This window comes from Taudactylus pleione, unplaced genomic scaffold (assembly GCF_031769625.1).
Source record: "Taudactylus pleione unplaced genomic scaffold, aTauple2 ptg000108l, whole genome shotgun sequence".
In the NCBI taxonomy this organism is placed as follows: domain Eukaryota; kingdom Metazoa; phylum Chordata; class Amphibia; order Anura; family Myobatrachidae; genus Taudactylus; species Taudactylus pleione.
In genome coordinates, this window is record NW_028284510.1 from 3,328,601 (window position 1) to 3,341,443 (window position 12,843).

The 12,843-nt window shown below is 36.8% G+C and overlaps 1 pseudogene; it reads right to left on the reverse strand.

The window, feature by feature from the left end:
- The window catches only part of LOC148525455 (formyl peptide receptor-related sequence 1-like), a 29,347-nt pseudogene extending 28,292 nt beyond the window's left edge, over positions 1-1,055 (reverse strand).
- Between the last annotated feature and the right edge of the window lie 11,788 nt (positions 1,056-12,843).

Below are 12,843 nucleotides of genomic sequence, written 5' to 3' on the forward strand. Positions count from 1 at the left end.
CCAGATGCATGATAAAGTCTAACCTCCCACACCTGTGACTAACCCTCCCTTCCCCTATCCAAACCTCACGGCAGTGTGCATAACCATAAGTCCACCGCAGATGCTGTAAACCTATACCCCAATGCATCACTGTAAAATAATTATACTTTCCGGACACACAAATATGATTAATTGCCTGCTGTTTACAAAATTGGGATATCGACATGCATTTCTCTCTTTACGCCTGCCATACATCCCATAATATGTTTATTATTTAAAATGTATTAAAGTTAATTACTTCCAATTATCAAAAATTAAATACATTTTCTAAATAATATGATTTTAAAAAAAATTATTTTTAAAATTTTTATTAATAAAATCAAATTTAATTTAAATTTATACATTATATAAACATGTAAACAGTGTGATTAGCCCATGAAATCTAACTTTTTTATGATATATATATATATATATATATATATAGAAATCCAAAAGAAATTGGCACTCCATAATCCCACACTCCAGAATCCCAATCGCAAACATAGCAATACAAAGTGAAAATAAAAGATCACCATCACAATACCAAATCAGTCATATGAGGCTATTCCAATTAATTTTTTCATTTAAGCCATGTGGGGCAATGGTATTAAGTCTTAAAATCCACTTGGATTCCTTGATAAGTAACTGCTTAGCCCTATCACCCCGTCTCAGAGTGACGGGCACATGGTCAATCATAAAGTATCTAAGTGATGCCAGCGTGTGCCCGACCTCTTTGAAGTGTCGAGCAACTGGCTGATCAATAAGCCTCCCTTGTAATGACAGCCTAATAGCGGACCTATGCGCTGCCATACGCTCTGAGAATTTACGTGTAGTCTGCCCCACGTAATATAGCTTGCATGGACAGATAACAATGTATACAACATGATCAGTAGAACAAGTCAACACATATCTTATGTCAAAAATTTTGTTCGTATGTGGGTGTTTAAAAGATTGACATGTATGCAAAAAAGAACATGTTGTGCAATTACTGCACCTGTAACATCCTGGCTGTTTTCTGTTTTTGTTAAAACAGACATCACGGGTAAAGCTGTCCCTGTGACAGTGAATATATATATATTTAAAAAACATAAATATTTTCTAATAAAATGTAAAAAAAAATTTTTTTACCTGTTAATATTCAAACACATTTATTATGTTTGGTTCCGTTCATTGTCCTCTTGCTGGTTCCGTTCCTGGTCCTCTTGCTGCTTCCGTTCCTGGTCCTCTTGCTGCTTCCATTCCTGGTCACACATCCTCTCAAGTTCCATTCGTGCAGATTCACGCATCATCAGACGGTTCATATTTTCATCATAAGAAGTTGTATGGTAAGTTTTTTCAAGGGATTGTTTCCTAGGTATTTTCGGAATTCATCAGTCAAAATTAGAAGTTGGTTGGACATTAATCTGTGATTTGTGTTTCCTTCGTATTGCCATACTAGCATTTGCTCAAATCTTTTGTCAAGTACTTCAGTTTGTTTTTGAAAAATATTCATGTTGGCCGACATTTGATCAAAATATTGACCGACAGATATCAATGATTGTGAATGTTGATTCTGTTTTTCCATCACTTTTTCCAAATTCGAAGCAAGGCAGTGAAACATTTTATCCTCCCATTCTATATGTTGCATTCTATTTTGCTCCATACATTCTCTCTCTTCTCTTTGTCTTTGTCCCATTAATTCAAAATATTGTCTAAGCCGTTCTTCTATAAATTCTTTATCTTCTTTTCTACATTGATCTAAACGATCAAAGCATTCCGTTATCCCAATGACATGTGTTGAAGATGCTTCTGCAACAATTTCTTCTTCTGTACCCCCCCAAAAAAATTTGTTTTTAAATATATGCTTTCAAATTGGTGACCTTAAGCTTTTGTAGAACTACATATACCTGCATGCCCTGCCACAATTTTACCAAGCCCTATTAGCAAAACTCTAGCACTGCATGCTGGCATGTTCAGTTCCACTGCAGCTGGAGGGCATGAATTTTAAAAAAATTTTGGAAAATAAAAATTATAATTAAAATAAATAAATAAAAAATATATATACCTTCATGTATACAGTCGAGTTCATTCAAACCCATACATTGAGAAATTGCACTTTGTGTATCCATACTAAGCTGCAGATGGGTGTCTTTTTTTCCTAAGAATTAAAATATTTAAAACAATAAATCATTTTTAAAATAATTTACAATTTTATACTAGTTTAGCTTTTAAAACATATATATGTACTGGTAAACGTTTATGATACCAAGGGATGCTATAACTACAAATGAAATTACAACAATGATATCCCAATATGGAAATAATTACAGGGTTGAAATAACTACTGTCATTAGTGACAAACATGAATAATACATAAAAGTTAGATATGTTTAAGAATTTGGATCGAAAATAGATAAAAACTAATAGTTTTATATATTATGAAATCTTTTATTCTATTTTTCAACACTTAAAAAATAATAAACCAAACAATTTTACATCAACATAAACATTAAGTTTAAAACTAAAAATAATTGGCACTAAAGCACCTGTTGAACTCTAAATAACAGGATGCCTTTACAGATAAGGGCTCCGAAAATAAATATTTGATTGCAGGGCATGCCAAAATATGAATTTCTAAAACATATTTTCTTTGTATTCAGTATGTGAAAAGTGCAGCTGCAATTTCGCAAACTACAAATGACAGGAGCGGGTTCACAAAGAGTGATGAAATCCAGATCGGAACGCAAGTATTCATAACAAAACCCTCTCCCTACCCAAAACATAACCCTCCCTTCGTGGTGCTTAACTGTAAATTTTATTAAATATTTCACCGTTTCTCTTTTGGGACTTTCATAAATGGTTAACTGTGCACCACAACTAAAAATTAATTATTTTTCAGAGTCCAAAGTTTTTTGCCTTGTACATTGTATTTAATTTATCATTAGTTTTAAACTCTGATTCAATAATGACATTTGATCACATTACAAAATCACTTATTTCACAATAATTTTCTAGGTTTAATTTTTTTATTACATCATCTGATTAAAAAGTTCGTTATCACTCTCCATTTTTTAGATTTCTCAGTTCTGTACACCTGGCACCGAAACTAGACAACATTGACATGTTAAAAATCTTCGTTAACATTTAGAAATGCTTACTTGTGTCCTCCACTTGGTGACCTTGCTGTATTGTTGACTTTTGTTGTTCAATAACTTTTGTTGAGGATTCAACTTCTGTATGTTGTAAATCTAAAAAATATATAATTGACATTACCAAAAAATATTTATTATTTTATTTCAGTTCATTTATCAATTTTTAGACACTATTTGAACTACCATATATACTCGAGTATAAGCCGAGTTTTTCAGCACATTTTTTGTGCTGAAAAAGTACCCCCTCTGCTTATACTCAAGTGAAGTGTAGCACTGACCACATGGAGTTCGGTCAGCGCTACACTGCACAAACACACAGCCGCCGGAGATGGCAGCTGCATGTTTGCTGTAATCAGCAGCCGCTGAGAGTCTGTGAGACTCTCAGCGGCTGATGCTGCTCCCACTGCATGAGCCATCTTCCGGATCCTGCAGTGGGTGATGGGAGGGACGTCATGAGTAATGACGTCTCTCCCATGCAAAGCGGCCGGAGGAGCAGATCGCGTCGGGACCAGGAGCGGGAGTTTCAGAGAAGTGATTATTTTTTTTTAATTATCATTACGCTATCTCTACTGGGGGGGAATACTATAGGGGGCGATTACTACAGGGGGCACTAAAAGGGGGGAATTACCACTGGGGAAACTACCAGGGGGGGATTACTACAAGGGGCACTAAAAGGGGGGATTACCACTGGGGGAACTACCAGGGGGGGATTACCACTGGGGGCACAACCAGGGGGAATTACTACTGGGGGCACTACCAGGGGAAATTACTACTGGGGACACTACCAGCTGCTACATTTCCCACCCTAGGCTTATACTGGAGTCAATAAGTTTTCCCATTTTTTTGTGTTAAAAGTAGGTACCTCAGCTTATATTCAGGTCGACTTATACTCGAGTATATACGGTATATTCAATAATGAATAGAAAACTCAGTGTTGGATTTTTTTATACAAAACTGAGCTTTTCTGGTGATAAAGTATCGGGCGTGTATCATCTTTATTCACCTTATTCAATGTAACATGATCAAAAACGGGACCCTGCAAAATTGGATCAAATAAAATGAAATGGAAATTTAGGAAAATTACTACCTTTGTACAAACTCCGTTGGGACTCACAGTCTTCATGTTGTTGGTCAACCTTTTTTTTCTTGATTTTTTTCTAGATGTAAAGAAATTAGCTTTAATGTAAATTGAATTTAACAATTTTTTGGGTTTATCATATATTTACATATATTTAAAACTCTTAGATTTTATGAAAAAATCCTTTACTGTTCTGTGAATTCTTCATCTTTTTTTGCATCTTTTGTTCCTTAGGTTTTTTTTCTAAAAAAAATTAAAAAAATCAAAATTTGTTCTTTTAATATAGATAATCAAATAAATTAATCTCTCTAAAACTATATATACATGTCATATCTATATATATTTATAGAGATCATATGTATACATCTCAAATGGATATGTATATCGATTTATATATTTATATCTCTATATGTCTATCTCCAACTGTGTATGTATCTGAAACAATGTATAATTAGCACATGGCCACCATAATAGTGTCGCTTTACCAGATGGCGGTATATCTTTTTTTAAGTGGATACCTTTAATCGATCTATCTAGATAGAGATCGTAATAGAATATATCAATAAATCCAGATCTCTCTAGGTATCTATATTTTAAATAACTTAATAAACCATTTTATATGCAGAACATTTAAAAAAAAAAAAATTATTTACAATAAAAAAAAGGGTTACTATTTAATTTAAATAAATCAAAAATAAACATACCTTCTTCACTACTCATTTCACTATCTTCACGGACCATATTATAGTGTTCCTTGATTTTCTTCTCCCAATCTTCATAGAGTTCTATTCCATCCTGAATTTTATTATATGTGAGGCGCTTGCAGTCACAGAATTTTTTTTACAGGACTCCACTGTACGTGGGGTTGTGCCAGCAGAAGACACTTTTTCAGATATTTTATGCCAAATTAAATGTTTGAACTTTGGATGTTTGTTTCTTGCATTAGTACCAAATTTAATTGATGTGTATAGAAACACTTGATCTATTAGGGTCTCTGTTTCTTTTTTTTTAAATTTAGGAGCCCTTTGGCTTGAGACTTCGTCTTTTGAATCTTCTTCATTTGAGAAGCTTGCATTATGTGGCATTAAATTAGCTTTAGCTATCCTTAAAAAAAATAAAAAAATAAAAAATATTTTACAATATTTTGAAATTTACAGGTACACATTATGGACGAGTCACTTTAAATAACAAATAAATGGACACACACATTGGATTAGAATTAACAATGAGAAGCTAATTCAGTATTTCATTCTATCATCCATTTTTAGACTGGAACACTGAACAATAATGTTTTATTTGCTTGTAGCGGTAGTAGACCATCCAGTGAGTTTATTACTGTTTTTAAATTGTGATTGAATATAAACCAAGCAGAGAGCCAGCTGGCATCAAAGAACAATGACAGGAAAAAATTAAAAAAGGCAAATACATTGATGAGAAATTAAGCTATGCAAATGAAACAATATTTATAAAAAATTACAGAATTAAACATATATTGAAAACATCTGTACGATGTTTATGATGAAACATTACAAAATTCCCATCCCTAGCCGGATAGACTGAAGACTTAACTGAACAGGTTTTATGGGTAGTTAACGTGAAAACAAAGGACGCAGTGGCGTAACTTCATCCAAGGTGCCCGGAGGCAATATAAATGTTTGTGCCCAACAACCTAATTAAAATGTACCACCTATACAGCCAAAGCTGAGGACGCACAACCTATTAAGTTACTTTTCTTACAACAACCCCAGTAGTGGTCTACGTATGCAGTAACTCCAGTTGTTGGCACCCTATGAAGTTACCACAACAGTCAAGCCCCTGTAATGCCCCCAATAGTAGTGCTGCTGTAGTTCCCCCATATGATGAACCCAGTAATAAGGCCCCCATATGATGAACCCAGTAATAAGGCCCCCATATGATGCCACCTGTTGTAAGGCCCCCGGCACACAAACACAAACAGAACAAGAAAAAAAAGACCTTAATACACGCTCCGGTGGCTGGTGACATGCGTCACCGGCGACCGATCCTCGGCACTATGGAAGTGACGTCATGAAGTAATTCCCATTATGCACTGCGGGACACAGAAGCCGGAGTGAACTCCGTCCCCCGGCGGTTGATGCTATTTACTATGTGGCAAAAGGACCTCTGTGACGTATAAACTACGTGACCACTGCAGGAGGCTGGTCCACTCCTGCCTTACCATCTACTAGGACAGTGTTGGATAACCTTGACACTCCAGCTGTTGTGGAACTATATATCCCAGCATGCCCTGCCACAGTTTTAGCATGCCATAATAGCAAAACTGTAGCAGTGCATGCTGGGTTATGTAGTTCCATAACAGCTGGAGTGTCAAGGTTAGCCAACGCTGTACTAGGACGTAGAGGGGGAATAAATATTTGTGGACAGCGCATCGACACACCGTGCCCGAAGCGTGGTGAGCGGACACTTTTGCTCCAACATTTGCATCCCAGCCCCTCCCCCTTTTAGACCGGGTCACGTGAGTGTGAGGTCACTGGTCCATCAGCATGCTATGGTCTAGACCTAACTGTCTATTGGCTAGGGGGAGAATAAGAATAGTGCGACCGCTAGTAACACACTCAGCGGGCGCACGGAAAATGGAGGGTGCATGGGTGTCGCACCGCCTGAACCCTTCATAGTTAAAACAGTGGAGGTGGAGCGCAGATCAGCGGCGCTCCTCCATGCAGGTCGGGGGGACAATGGAGCAAGGTGCCCCCTTCAGGGCTGGCGCCAGGCGGAAACTTACTCCATTCTCTCCAGGAGGTCAGCTACTGGACGGACATCATTGCTTCATGACTATCAGATCTAGCCAGGGGTCTAATGACAGGCGTCGAAAGCCAGACGCCTCTCATTACACCTCCGCCGGGAGAACGACAACAGGTTTACCTATCAAATGTAAGCCGGATGATGACAGCCGCGCCCAGACAACATATTACACTGATTCAGGCTTTACATGTAGGAAAACACACGACATAGCAGAAAAGGGAAGGATAGCTTACAGTATTTAAAGAAAGAATAGAACATAGGAATAACATAGAATCAATAGCCTAAAATATCAGCACATAAGAAATATAAACAACGATGGTTTAAATAAATTTATCATCGATGTTCATACAGAGCAAAAACTATTTGGATAATATCTGGATATTGCATCAGTCACAATTCAAAAAACAAACATTGCACTGGCTCATTACATTAGCATACAAGGGAAATAACCGGGGCAGCGGCACATCCTGGTTGGAAGTTACAACTTACACTCCATATCCATATGCCGAGTAACTTTGAACTAACGCTTTAAGGGGGGTTGAAGATATAAAATGGAACGGGAAGAGAAATTGGGGCAGCGGGGAGACGATAGTCAGAACAGCAGGACGTGAGCATTCAATCGGCCACTGGGTCAGTTTTATAATAATAGCGGAGGGGGAGAGAGACTTGCAAAAGCATTGGCACTGGGCAGCCAGAAGAATGGAGGTTACATGTCATAATACGGGTGACTTTACTAATGTATAACCAGAATGGAAGTTTTGGGTGGCGGACGTTAAACCATAAGTGTATTCAGTGTCAGGTGACCAGGCATATGATGGGTAACATAATAATGATGGCGGGGCACACTGGGACAGCGGACATGCTCGAAGATTAACCGCCATATGCATGCATATCTTGTAACCCGTTAGCAGAGCAAGTGTGGGGTTAGGGGCACAATATAGGAAAATAGGCAGCAGCAGCAGGGAGGAAACACGGTATATACATATGCCCAGGTATTAGAAATGTTAACCCATTGTAAGAATAAGCACAAATAGTATAGAGACGTGTATTATAAAGCGTCTGTTATAAAGCGTCTGTTATATAGCGTCTGTTATATAGCGTCTGTTATAAAGCGTCTGTTATATAGCGTCTGTTATATAGCGTCTGTTATATAACGTCTGTTAGAAAGCGCCTGTGCGAAGGACTGTGATAGGGTTTTCAAAATGAAAAAAAAAAAATATATATAAACTTACACAATATGTCGGAATTCTTCGGTATAGGAATTTGTTTATTAGCGCATCGTTGACTCCAATCCAGTGTGTACTTCGAGCTATGTTAATTAAGACGCCAGCCCAAAACATCGAATTCTCTACAACTAAATATAAACAATGGCGTCTGGTCTAGGGCGTCTCCCTTGTTTTATAGTGTCAGATACTAACCCGCGAAAAGTTCCTCCACCCACATTACTTTTAGAAAATTTCATTGGTTGGCTTTGTGTCAACAGTAAATCAGACATTTTTAGGCATTTTACATTGCTTATTATTACAGACAGTATATGGGGTGCTTGTTTTTACGTGTGTGATGGATTAAATATTCAGTTAAATAATAAAATCTCTCTCTCTCTCTTTATTTATCTAAATATTCTTATTATTTAATATTTACATTAAATATATATGTATAAAGAAATTTCTTGCATTATCAAATTAAACTTTAAAAATCTAAAATATTTTTCATATATATAAGGTGAAAAGATAAACACCTTGCAGGAAGCGTTCAAATAACTACGCTTGCCATATTATACAATACTAGGTACGCTTGGCATATTCTAAAACATAGATTTATACATCTGAACCATTATGTTAATGGTTTTAATGCCTGCGATGTGTGTCTTGTCACAGAAATGGAACCTATTCAAGCTGGACTACTAAATTACAATTTGTATTGAACAACTCTCTATCCGAGCATACTTTAGTGTATTTAAATAATGAAAGCAATGTTCCTTGGGTAAAAATTTAGATTTTTAATATTTTCAAAAATAAGATTCATATATGTAAATAAAATATTCACTTACACATGCTGGGACTACAATTTATAACATTACGGGATTAAGGATGAAAGGGTAGATAACAAGCAAACGGGTTTGTGATGAGTTTGTATTTACATTGATTAGTGACCTGAAGGTTACAGTTAGGCAAAACGGTGGCTCAGAGGGGGAGAGGGTTAGGAATAAGAAAATTAGACAATTAATTATCATCTTTTCCATCATGCTAACGGCATGGAAAAATAATGAATTAACGTCTAGTCTTTAGGATTTGTACGCGCCTACTATAGACAGCTGTACACTATATACGGAATGGTTGGCAGGCGGCAAATATAAGCCGGAACTAGAACAGTATTATTTAGAAACGGATAGTATAAGGCGGTTGTACGCTGAATATTATTAGCAGTCGCCTTAAAAACGGCGGATGAAATCCATACTGTGGATGCATGGGAAGGCAGGATTACCATCTGCGGTATGCTAACTAAATCCCTTAAAGGTAGTGAATCACCATAACATAGACTGGGTTTAAACTAATTATAACACAACCAGGCCCTAAAGATAACCAAAGTTTGTGGTGCCTAATCGTAAGCCGTCCCTTACCATACCACTATAAAGGGGGGTGTATAACACTTAATACAACCGGGGGTCCCTAATTCTCCTTTACAGACAATATACGCGATGAGCAAAATTTATATTTATATTGATAATACATAATTTTATTTAGAGAGAGCGAGAGGAAAATAGATTTATTATTGTAATTTTCTGAATTATATAAATCGGTATATACATTATTCGGTATATGAGAAATAAGGTTTGCGTTTGTGATATGTCTTTATTTTAACTATCGGTATATATTATTTTTCGGGATTACATTAATCTCGGGTTTATAATTTTCGGGATTACATTATTCGGTGTCAGGGAATGATGGTTCGGGGTTGTGATATGTCTTTCTTTACTCTATCGGTATTTACATTTTCGGTAATACATAATTCGGTATATCCATAAATCGGTATTTGAAAAATAAGGTTCGGGATTGTAAACTGTCTTTATTGTAAAAATCGTTTTTTTCATTTTCGGTAAAAGATATTTCACGGGTTTATAATTTTCGGCATTACATTATTCGGTATCAGGGAATGATGGTTCGGGGTTGTGATATGTCTTTATATACATTTTCGGTATTTTCCTTTTCGGTAATTCATAATTTGTTATTTACATAAATCGGTATTTGATAATGATGGTTCGGGGTTGTGATATGTCTTTCTTTACTCTATCGGTATTTACATTTTCGGTAATACATAATTCGGTATATCCATAAATCGGTATTTGAAAAATAAGGTTCGGGATTGTAAACTGTCTTTATTGTAAAAATCGTTTTTTTCATTTTCGGTAAAAGATATTTCACGGGTTTATAATTTTCGGCATTACATTATTCGGTATCAGGGAATGATGGTTCGGGGTTGTGATATGTCTTTATATATATTTTCGCTATTTTCCTTTTCGGTAATTCATAATTTGTTATTTACATAAATCGGTATTTGATAAATAAGGTTCGGGATTGTAAAATGTCTTTATTTGAAAAATCGGTACTTTCATTTTCGGTTAAACATATTTCGGCATCTGGCAATTTTGGCTCGGGGTTATGATATGTCTTTATTAAAACTATCGGTATTTTCAAATTCGAGGTTGTATATATTTCGGTATTTTCAATGTAGGTATTTAATATTTCCATAATATGTATGAATCGAGTTTGTGAAATTCAGTATTATACTTTATTCTACCTTTTTAATCTTCGAGTAAACAGTACTGTCGGTTTAGAGTATCTTCGGTTAAATGGGGTCTATAAAATCAATGTCTGTGTAACGTAATTTTCGGTATATCAATTGTCGGTAAGTGAAAAGACATTCGGTGATGAGTTTTGTCAGTATTAGGTTATTGTCTACATTGTTAATGTCGGTATTCCTTTTATTTCGGGATGTTTGTGATTGGCATTTATGTTTCTACGGGATATTAGCTGTCTGTTTATCCATGTCGCTTTAGGATGTTTTGGTCACTGAACTGTTGGCATTATGTGTGTAAACCAACAAAAGACACGTATCTGCTGGCACTGTGGGAATAGCATGTAGTGTACATTGAGTGTTCGCACTGTAGTAACAAGTCATAGTGTTCAATGAGAGGAACAGATGTGTTAGCACTGTTGGAACAGAGCATAGTGTGCCGTGAGACACACAGAAAATATTGCAACAACCCTGGAGCTCAAAACAGACAGCATCTGTAACAGAGGGCCTGATGCACTACCGATCAAAACTGCAATTACACATTGAGTCAGCCGATTATTGTGATCTGCATGTGCGCATCTGTGAACTAGCCACTTTGTTCGCAGAGACTACGCAGACCCATCGCAAAGTGATTTACAGAAAGTACCATTTGGGGGTGCTGTTGGGAAATAGGTCAGCGAAACACAGGTGTGCCAGGGCGTTTGAACACTGTTGCAGGGGCATACATTAATTAGCAACTGCAATGCCCTATGCAGCTCGAGCTACAACAGCGTGCGATCAGCATAGCAATTTCGGAGTAAGGTCTGACCTTGTGCAAGTGTGTAGGAGGCTGTAATGTTACTCGATGTTTCCGATGCTTTTGCCGACTTGCAATGTTTTACTGATGTGAGTTAGAGAGAGTGGGCGCCCTTATGTTTTGCTAAGACTGCATTGCGATTGCAGATATAATCTTACCTTCACTGTGAGACTGCGAGCATAATCGCAGCCACGATCTCAGTTGCGATCAGTATTGAATCAGGCCCAGAATACACAAGCACAGCAGACAAAAGCAAACTAATGGAATTGGCACAACCAAATACCATGGTACTGAGTATAAGACCCCACCAGACTTCACCATGGCTCTTTAAAGCACCAGCAAAGAAACATCATTCCAATTTGGCACAAGCAGAAATTAGTAGGAATAAGGGCTTTATAAAGTCTATATACAGTACATGTGAGGTTTCTTACTCCCAATTGATTTAGGGGAAAATGTATCAAATCTTGGAGGGAGATAAAGTGGAGAAAGATAAAGTACCAGTCAATCAGCTTCTAAAGCTGGCCATACAGTAGACTAACTTTCATCCAACCATCCAACTAGTTGGCTGGTTGGAATGAAAATCTGGTAAGGTATGGGAGCAAATGATAATACATAATTTGCTCCCAAATGTGGGAAATCAGATGAAAATGGTCGTTCAGATAAACTGGTTGGTTTTCCAAAATGTCGTGACTGGTTTTATTTTGTTTTTTGGATTTTTTTCCAAAAAGTAACAAAAATAACTAAAATCACATTATTTTGGCCTTTTTGTATTCCTAGAGTATTATTAACCTCAATAACATTAATTTCTAGTCATTTCCACTCAATTTTGACCACCTCACAGCTCACAATATTGTTCACCAATATAGGCCAAAGGCTGGATGGCTAAACTAAGGAACAGAGCAGCGGCACAAATACACAGGGCAGTTATTTCAGTTTAACTTTTTTTTTGCAAAATCGTAATGGGATCAATCAGCCTTTTTGTTGATCAGTTCCCAAAATCTCCCCAACCATAAAAACAGCAGTCCATAACTGCTGGTTGGATACAGTGCAGGATACAGTGTGGGTCACATACAGTGGGGGATACAGTTTGGGTTGCATACAGTGCAGGATATAGTGTGGGCTGGTTACTGTATGGGTCGCATACAGTGCGGGTTGGATATAGTGTGGGTCGAATACTGTGTGGGACAGATACAGGGCAGGTGCAAATAGTGCAGTATACAGTGTGGGTTGGATAGAGTTCTGGT